The sequence below is a fragment of the Priapulus caudatus genome, unplaced genomic scaffold (assembly GCF_000485595.1).
Source record: "Priapulus caudatus unplaced genomic scaffold, Priapulus_caudatus-5.0.1 Scaffold404, whole genome shotgun sequence".
Taxonomy (NCBI): domain Eukaryota; kingdom Metazoa; phylum Priapulida; class Priapulimorpha; order Priapulimorphida; family Priapulidae; genus Priapulus; species Priapulus caudatus.
Window position 1 is genome coordinate 118,761 of NW_014577465.1, and position 10,632 is coordinate 129,392.

The following is a 10,632-nucleotide window of genomic DNA, read 5'->3' on the forward strand; positions in this document are numbered from 1 at the left end:
ATAAATCTTGCTATAGCTAGTTGATGAATCTTGCTACAGCTGGTTGATACATCGCGCCCACGCTCACTAATCCCACATGTGACGAAAAAAAATGCCTCCGCCACCGCCGCCCCCTTTGCCGCGCGTTTTTCCCGCTTATTGACTGCAATTGCGATCCCACACGCGCCCACAGCTCAGAGTAGGCTTTTTCCGTTGCCATGGCGATGGGATATTTTCCGTCGCTACAGCGTTGGGGAGGAGGCTGGGGGAGTGCGTCTGTGCGTCGTTGCTGTGTGTGGTGATGCTCTCTCTCCTTGCCTCCCCCTCCTCCCGTCGTGGATGCTGCACTATTCCAATAATTAGCGATTATTAAGTGCGCTTGTGCGTTCAATGGGAGCGAGTCACGTCAGGGACATGTCTGGCTATTCATTCAAGATTGCGCTATTACTGGCTGTCTCATCCAAGCTTCTACTGTTGCTGGCTGTCTCATCCAAGCTTCTACTGTTGCTGGCTGTCTCATCCAAGCTTCTACTGTTGCTGGCTGTCTCATCCAAGCTTCTCTGTTGCTGGCTGTCTACATCCAAGCTTTCTACGTTGCTGGTCTTAGCTTCTTCTGTGCTCTATCCAAGCTTCTTACTGTTGCTGCTGTCTGCGTCCTCAAGCTTCTACGTGTTGTGGCTGTCTCATCAAAGCTTCTACTGTTGCTGCTGTCTCATCCAAGCTTTCTACTGTTGCTGGCTGTCTCTTTCAAGCTTCTACTGTTGCTGGCTGTCCTCATCTTTAAGCTTCTACGTTGCTGGCTGTCTCATCCAAGCTCTACTGGTGCTGGCTGTCGCATCCAAGCTTCTACCGTTGGCTGGCTGTCCCATCAACTTCTACTGTTGCCTGCTGTCTCTTTCACAGCTTCTACTGTTTGCTAGGTGTCTCATCCAAGCTTGTACTGTTGCTGCTTCTCTCATCCAAGCTTCTCCGCTGTTGCTGGCTGTCCAACCAGCTCTTACTGTTGCTGCTGTCTCAGTCCAAGCTTCTACCGTTGCTGCTGTCTCATTAAGCTTCTACTGTTGCTGCTGTCTCACCAAGCTTCGCTAATCTGTTGCTGGCTGTCTCATTCAAAACGTCACGTTCTTGCTGCTCCATCAAGCTTCTACTATTGCTGGCTGTCTCATCCAAGCTTCTACTGTTGCTGGCCGTCTCATCCAAGCTTCTGCTGTTGGTGTCTCACTCAAGATTCTGCTATCTGCTGTCACTGGCTTCCACCGTTACTGGCTTCCTTATATCGTGGCTATTTCGTGGGATGCTGCGGGTCGCTGGGATGCGGGGATGCTGCTACGATGAATAATTAGTGCACTCGTTAGTCAGGCGGCGTGAGCCTTTGATCAAGTGCTGTCAATATTGGCATTATCGCATCGCTATGCGCTCTTCTGCATCCGTCATTATTGCTCGTCATCCGCGCAGCATCCTTCCTCCGCTGCGCTCGCGCTGCCGTGGTTACTGCTGCCGTGTTCATTCATGGGCGAGCATTGAATCCCACTACACATCATCCCTGCGCCGCCGCCCTTGCCGCGAGTCTCCCCCCGTATTATATTTACCCCCCTCCCCTTTACAGATCACTGGTCATCCGCTGTCCCTCATCCGCTCATCTGATTGCCTGTCATTACTGCGCCGCCGCCGCCGCCGCCCATGAATGTCTCCAGTGAATTAGTTATTGTATGTATTACATCTCTGGCGTGCATCCTCCAGACTGGCGTCGCGGTATGTTGTTGTCGTTATTGGTCTCCCGTGTCCAGGCATGCCACTGTTCTATATAGTAATGTCATTTACCCAGTGTTCTCCTAATGTATGTATCACTGTGTTTCTCTGATGTGTATACCGCTGTGGCCATGTTGCTATATTGTTGTGCTGTTACCCTAATTCAAATTCAAATTCCCCTAATGCAATAGTTGTGTCATCGTATTGCAATGTCGTCATACTATTGTCACCATACTATATACCCCTAATGTCATAGTGTTTAGCATTGCCATATGGTCGCACCAGCAGATGTTACCCTATTGAACTTTACCATTGTTACCATATTCTACGTTTATTGTCGTGTTGCCAATCGTTATTCCCCTCAAGCGAAATTAGTGTCACCTTATTGCCCTACTGTTGTAAAGTTGCCAGACGCTTGGCTTAATGTCATTCTATCATGATCATTGTTTTATCCTGTCGTTCTATCATGATCATTGTTTTATCCTGTCGTTCTATCATAATCATTGTTTTATCCTGTTGTTCTATCATGATCATTGTTTTATCCTGTCATTCTATCATGATCATTGTTTTATCCTGTCGTTCTATCATGATCATTGTTTTATCCTGTCGTTCTATCATGATCATTGTTTTATCCTGTCGTTTCTATCAATGATCAATGTTTTATCCTGTCGTTCTATCATGAGCATGTTTTGATCCTGTCTTATATATCATAATCTTGTTTTATCCTGTTGTTCTATCATGATCCTGTTATCCTGTCGTCCTATCATGATAATTGTTTTATCCCTGTCGTTCATCAAATAACATTGTTTTATCCTGTCGTTCATCAATGATGCAATTCGTTTTATCTCTGTCCGTTGCTCTCATGATCATTTTTTATCCTGTCCTGCTATCAATAACTCATTGTTTTATCGCTTGTTCTATCATGACACTTGTTTTATCCTGTCGTTCTATCATACCTTGTTTTCCCAATCCTGTCGGTCATCAATAATCATTGTTTTATCCTGTTGTATAGTCATGATCATTGTTTTATCTGTCCATTCTATCATGAACATTGTGTTATCGCTGTCGTTCCTAGTCATGATCATTGTTCTTATCCTTGCGTCTATCATGATCATTGTTTTATCTGTCTTTCTATCAAATCATGTTTTCTGTTGTTCTATATGATCATGTGTTTATCCTGTCGTCTACTCATGATCATGTGTATCCTGTCGTTCTATCATCATCATTGTTATCCTGTTTTGTTAATCATGATCATGTTTCTATCCTGTGCGCTATCATATCATTGTTTTAATCCTGTCGTTCATCAGGATAATTGTTTTATCCTGTCGTTCTATCATAATCATGTGTTTTATCCTGTCGTTCTACATGATCATTGTTATCCTGTCGTCTCTCTGATCATTGTTTTATCCTGTCTTTCTATGCATAACATTGTTTATCCTGTTTCTATCATCGATCAATTGTTATCCTTCGTTCTATCATGACATTGTTTATCCTGTCTCTATCATAATCATTGTTGTTTATCCTGTTCGTTATCTCATGATCATTGTTTTATCCTGTCAATTCTATCATGATCATGTGTTTATCCTGTCGTTCTATAATGATCCATTGTTAGTGCCTGTCGTTCTATCAAGGATCATTGTTTACCGGTCTTTGCTATCTATAATCATTGTTTTATCCTGTTTGTTCTATTCATGATCATGTTTATCCTGTCGTTCTATCATGACATTGTTTAAGTCCTGTCGTCTATCATAATCATGTGGTTTTATTCGCTGTTTGTTTAAATACATGATGCATTGTTTATCCTGTCGTTCTGATCAATGATCAATTGTTTTTCGCTGTCGTTCTATCAATGATCATTGTTTTATCCTGTCCATTCTATGCATGATCATTGTTTAGTGCCTGCATTCTTCATGATTCATTGTTTTTACCCATCGTCGTCCATGTGATCAAGTGGCCAAACGCATTTCTCCCTGCACGCTCTAATTTTGTTTCATCATGTATCGGGTGACCCTGCCATCGCCGCTGCTATTACGTTCGTGAGGCGGCGTACGTCGCACGCGCTCGCCGCAATCAGCAGATATAATCGCTCTAGCAACCAGTCTGGGGCCCGACGTCGCCGGCATGGTGTTCAGCTCCTCGCCCCCCCCGCGCTGGAGGCTCTCACGTTTCCTCTCTTCCCGTGCTGCCGCGGCGCTGCTTCTCCCCAGCTTCCCCTCCGGAGTGGGCTGGCCGCGTGCGGCTGCTTCTCCCAGCTTCAACCTCGGCGATCGATTACAGCCTCACACCGCGCTCATCGGCTTCCTGCTCTCTTAACTCGTCGCGCGTCGTCTGCTTGTTTGCGTCTCGATCCGGCTCAGAAACCTGAGACCGCGCGGCCTCAATGTATCTCGGCGACGGAGTGGCGCCTGAGGAGGTCGGCGCAAGTGCGGGGGCTGGTGGTCGTGAAGTCGCGCGGTTGCGGGGGGGGTGGAGGCTCGTGGAGGTCGTGGAGACGGCGCGGGGTAGTACAGGTCGTGGGGCTGTATGGGTCGTGGAGTCGCGCGGGTTGCCCGGGGGCTGCGGGAGGTCCGCGGGGAACGTCGGACCATATCGACGCGTGGCAGGGATATTACCGCGCGGCGACACCTTCGATTGTCATGCCGATTCCATTGTCTTTCCCTAGGTGGCAGCACAGGTGCTAGTCCGCCCCTCACAACGCGCAGCGTCGGCGCGCGGCGGTCGGGGAACGTCGTGACTGCGTATCGACGGCGTTGCAGGATATCGTCAGCTGCGTGCAGCCTCTTCTGCCAGTGTCGGTGAGTGATAGGCGTACAGTAAGCAGCCCCTGCATCGACACATCCTGGGTAGAGCTTACTAATAACACCCGTGTTACAGCGCGTGTTACGCCGTTCCACCCATGTTACGCACGTTTACACCGTGTCATGCCGCGTGTACCCGCCGTAGTCACGCCGTGTTCACATCAGTGTCAACACTACCGTGTCACTCAGTTCAGCGCCGTAGTCACGCCCGTGTACGCCGCGGGTGTCAGCATCCAGGGTTTCTCCCGTGTTAGCGCCCGTGCACACCCCGTGGTTACGTCTGCCGTGTCACATCAGTGTACCCGTGGCACCTCAATGTTACAGCCCGCTGTCACGCCGCGTGTTACACCTCGTGTTATGCCTGTGTTACACCCGTTTACGCCGTGTCACGCCGCGCGTTACGCGGTGTTAGCGCCGTCGTTACGCCCGGTTACGCCGTGTTACATCAGGTGTTACACCGCGTGTTACGGCCCCGTGTCACATCAGTGTCACCCCGTGTTACGCCCGTGTTACGCCCGTGTCACGCCCGTCGTCACTCAGTGTTACACCGTGTCACATTCAGTGGACAGCCCCGTGTCCACATCAGTGTTACGCCCGTGTCACGCCTGTGCACGTCCGTGTCACATGCAGTGTTTACGGCCGGTCCACGCCCCGTGTCACATCAGTGTCAGCACAGTGTACACCCGTGTCTAATCACAGTTACGCCCGTGTTCACGCCCGGTGTCTAGGCTCGTGTCAATCAGTGTCCGCCTGTGTCACCATCAGTGTTAACGCCGCGTGTTACCCGCTGTTACGCCCGTGTCCATCCGTGTTACGCCGTTGTCACGCCCTGTGTACATCAGTGTCACATCAAGTGGTACACCGGGCACATCACTGTTACCCCGTGTCCGCCCGTGTGATGCTGCGTGTCACAAGTCAGTGTTACCCTGTGTCACATCAGTGTTTACGCCCGTTTTTACACGCGTGTTCGCGGTGTCACATTCAGTGTACCCGTGTTACACGCGTGTTACGCCGCGCGTGTCACATCATTTACACCCGTGTTACACTCTGTTACGTGTCACATCAGTGGGTTACGCCGTGGTGAGCGAGCTCCCGTTCATGCCCGTGTCACATCAGTGTCACGCCGTGTCAGCATCAGTGTTACACCGTGTACGCCCGTGGTCACATCAGGTGTCACGCCCGTCGTCCACATCATGTTAACGCCGTGTTTACCACCGGGTTACGCCGTGGTCAACATCAGTGTTCATCACCCGGTACAAAACCCCCCAAAAAAGAAAAAAAAAAAAAAAGAAAAATGAAAAAAACAGCCGGTTACACCCGTGTTGACACTCGTGTCAATCAGTGGTTACACCGCGTGTTACGCCCGTGTTACACCCGTGTTACGCCCCGTGTTACGCCTGTGTTACAGCTGTTACGGCGCCCTTCGCACGCCCGTGTCACATCAGTGTCAACATCAGTGTTTACTCATTTGGTTCACCGTCAGTGGTTACATGCCCGTGTCACATCACTGTTATCGCCCGGTCACGCCGCGTGTATGCTCGTGTCAGCATCAGGTTACACCCGTGTTACACCGTGTTACACGCCGTGTTACGCCCTGTTACACCGACCGTGTTACGCCCGTGTTGACGCCTGTGTTACACCCGTGGTTACGCACCGGTGTCACGCGCCGTGTCTACATCAGTGCACATCATGGACACGCGCTGGTCCACAGGTCAGTGGACACCGTGTCCCATCCTGTTACGCCCGTGTCACGCCCGTGTTATGCTCGGTCACATCAGTCGTTAACACCGTGTTAGCGCCCGGTGGTCACATCAGTGTTCGCCCGTGTCCATGTGTTACACCTGGTGTCACATCAAGTGTTACGCCCGTGTTAGCACCCGTGTTACGCCGGTGCACATCAGTGTTTACAGCCCGTGTTTTACCGCGTGCAATCAGTTTAACCCGTGTTACGCCCGTGTTACACCCGTGTTACGCCCGTTTAGGCCTGTGTTACACCCGTGTTACGTCCGTGTCATCGCCCGTGGTCAGCATCAGTGTCACATCAGTGTTACACGCCTTGTCACATCAGTGTTACAGCCCGTTGCAACATCACTGTTACGCCCGTGTCGACGCCGTGTGGTTATGCTCGGTCACATCAGTGTTAGCACGCGTGTTACGCGCCGTGTCACATCGTGTTACCGGCCGAGTAACACTCGTGCAAATCAGTGTTACACGCGGCGGTTACACCCGTGTTAACATCCATCGGTTCGCCCGTGGTTACGGCCCGTGTCACGGCCGTGTCCACATCAGTGTCACATCAGGTTACAGCCTTGTCACATCGAAGTGTGTGTACACCCTTGCACATCAAGTGGTTCACCCGTGTCACATACGTTACGCCCGTGTCAATGCCCGTGTCACCCCGGCACGCGCGCCGTGTCACATCAGGTCACACCCGTGCACATCAGTGGTCACGCCGTGTCACGCCGTGCTTACGCCGTGTCACATCAGTGTACGCCGTCCGTTACGCGCCGTCGTACGCCCGTCGTCACGTCAGTGTTACACCTCATGTCACATCGAGTGTACCACCCGGTCACTCTCAGTGTTTTACGCCCGTTCGTCGCCTGTGTCACGATCGCGTGTGCACATCAGTGTTACGCCGTGTCTACGCCCCGTGTCACATCAGTGTCAGCATCAGTGGTATAAAAACACCCGTGTCACATACGTTACGGCCGTTGTCACGCCGTGTTATGCCGGTCACAGTCAGTGGTTACGCCGTGTGTACACGCGTGTTACGGCCGTGTCACATGCATGTTACGCCGAGTGTACACCGCGGTTACGCCGTGTCACATCAGTGTTGACACTCGTGTTACATCCCGTGTTACACCCGTGCACATCAGTGGTTCACCGCGTCGTACCGCCGTGTTACACCCGTGTCACATCAGTGGTACCCCTTGTCAAGCATCAGTGTTACACCGTGGTCACGCTGGTTACGCGGTGTTATGGCCTGTGTTTACCCCGTGTTTTACACCCTGTTCACCCGTGTCACTCAGTGTTACACCCGGTCACACCCGTGTCACCCGTTGTTACGCATCGTGTCACACCCGGTTTACCCCCGTGTTAGCCGTTTACGCCCGGTCCGCGCCCGGTTCAATTCAGTGTTACACCGTGTACGCCGCGGCGTGTCAATGCAGTATCACATCAGTGTTACACGCCTTGTCAGCATCCCGTGTTACACTCTGTCACATCAGTGGTACACCCTTCACATCACTGTACGCCGTGTCACGCCCGTGTTACGCCCGTGTCACAGCCGTGTTACACCCGTGTCACGCCAGTGTTACACGCGTGTCACGCCCGTGTTACACCCGTGTTACACCCGTGTTATGCCCGTGTTACGCCCGTGTCACGCCCGTGTTACGCCCGTGTTACACCCGTGTTGTAGTTGTACTGCAGTGTTAGTGGGCTGTATATTGGTGCTGTAGAGTGTACAGTACCCATTCTAATAGCTTCCTCTTCTGTCGTATATACTCTCGTTGAATTCTTTCTTCATTCTTTCTTCTCTTCATGTTAACTATGTTTTCTATGTTAACATACGTGTATCAGCTGCTTCTTTATGATTCTAGTTTCATCTGCTATCACATGTATCTTCGTTAAATAATTGTTTCTATTTTAACCACGGTTTACGCGTTAAGGTACGAGCGACAACAATTCTTTGCTTTTTCATGATTATAGCTGTCTCTCTTACACATACATCAATTACATATACATTATTGGATTCATTCGCTGGAGAAGGTCGATTTTATTGATAGCGTGCCATCGTCTATCAGACATGATAGCGTAATCGCTTTATGGTTGTTGATATCGTCAGTCGTTGCATGCGGTCATCCGAATAATCGGGTCAAAAATGTAAATGCAATCGAGGATTCCCACTCGTCTCATCGGAACAGCGCGTTGGGATTAGCATGGACTTCATCGATCAGGAGATTTCTGTATGTAATGAGCATCGTTGGAGGGGGGATGGAAAACGCAGGACTCTCTGTTCTCGCGACGGCAACCCAAGCCGCAGGAGAGTAATGTACCAGAAAGTAGTGCTGTAGGTCTCGCTCTCTTCTTCACTCTCTCCCTCACTCTCTCCTTCGCTCTCTCTCGCTCTCTCTGTCTCTCTCTCTCTCTCTCTCTCTTTCTCGCTCTCTCTCTCTCTCTCTCTCTCTCTCTCTCTCTCTCCCTCTCTCGCTCTTCTTCCTCGCGCATCTCTCTCTCTCTCGCCTCTCTCCTCGCTCTCTCCGCCCTCTCTCCTCGCTCTCTCCTCGCTCTCTCTACCTCGCCTCTTCCTTCGCGTCTCTCCTCGCTTCATCCCGCGTCTCTTCCTCTCCCCCTCGCTCTTTCCCTCGCTCTCTCTCTCTCTCGCTCTCCGCTCTCTCCTCCCCATCGCTCTCTCTTCTTCCCTCTCGCTCTTCTCTCGGCTCTCTCTCCTCTCTTCGCCGTCGCTTCTTCTTCTCGTTCTCGCTCCTCCTCGCTCTCGGTCTCTCTCTCATCTCTGCCGCTCTGCTCCCTCGCTCTCTCTCTCTCTTTCTCTCCGTCCCGCTATCTCTCGCTTCTCATGTCTCATCTCTCTCTCCCTCGCTCTCTCATCTCTCTCTCGCCTCTCGCTCTCTCTCTCTCTCGCTCTCTTCCTCACGTGCATCTCCTCTCTCTCTCGCCTCTTCTCCTCGCCATCTCTCCTTCGACCTCTTCCTCGCTCTCGCCTCCTCTCCTCGCCTCTGTCCTACTTCGCTCTCTCTCCTCCCTCTCCCGTCACCGCTCTCGTCTCCGCTTCTCCCTCCTTTCACTGCTTCATCGATATATTGTCGGATTTGTCATGATGCATCGCTGCGTCAGCGTTGTCGCGGCGCCAATGCGTTGCCGCTACGATGCATCGCTGCGTCCATGACGTGCGTTGTGCGTCAGCTTTGCTGCGGCAGATGCATCGCTGCGTCTGACGTGCGTTGCTTCTGCGTCAGCTTTGGCTGCGACGATGCATCGCTGCGTCTGACGTGCGTGCTGCGTCGGCGCTGCCGCGGGAACGCGATGCATCGCTGCGTCTGACGTGCGTGCTGCGTCGCGCTGCGCGGGAAACGCGCATGCATCGCAGCGTCTGAACGTGCGTGCTGGTCCGGCGTTGCGCAGGCTACGCGATGCATCGTCAAGCGGATCTGACGTGCGTGCTGCGTCGGCGTGCCACTACGATGATGCGTTGCCGTGACGATGCGTCTGACGTGCGTCGTCGGTCATGTTGCAGGCGGTGGGATCTTCTCGCCCCTGCAGGTGCCGGTCAGCGGTCCGGACGTGCGGCCGGCCCGCGACGGACGACGACGAGACAGTGCGGAGAGACGGCAGACAGACAGCAGCCGCACAGTCTCACCCACCGCGACCTGCACATCGACCTGCTGGTGCGTATAGTAGTGCGATTTGCTATAATTATTGTATGTGTATAATGTATGTGTGTGTGTGTGTGTGTGTTGTGTGTGTGTGTGTGTGCTGGGTGTGTTGTGTGTGTGTTGTTGTGTGTTGTGTGTGTGTGTGTGGTGTGTGTGTGTGTGTGTGTGTGTGTGTGGTGTGTGGTGGTGTGTGTGGTGTGGCGTGTGGTGTGGTGTGGTGTGGTGTGGTGATGGTGTTGGTGGTGTGTGTGGTTGGTGTGGTGTGGTGTGGTGTTGGTGTGGTGTGTGTGTGTGTGTCGTGTGTATGTGTTATTTATGTGTGGTATGTATGTCCATATATGTTTGTGTATGTATATATGTATATGTGTGTATGCTGTGTGTATGTATATAATTGTATATGTATGTATGTGTGTGTATGATATTATAGTATATGTATAGTATATTATTCAAATTATTGTGTATATTGTATATTTACAAATTTGTCATTATTACGACCCTGATAATAGTCTGGTGCTTGGTATGTATATGTATATATATATGTTATGTTAATGTGGGTGTGTATGTATGTGCATGTCTCTGTGTGTGCAATGTTTGTTATATATTATATATTTGCCTAGAAATATAGCATACATCTCCATGTAGTATACAAAGTGTCATTCGTCTTGCTTGGTCGTTGCTGTCGGCAACGTGTATGAATTTCTGTCGACTGCCTC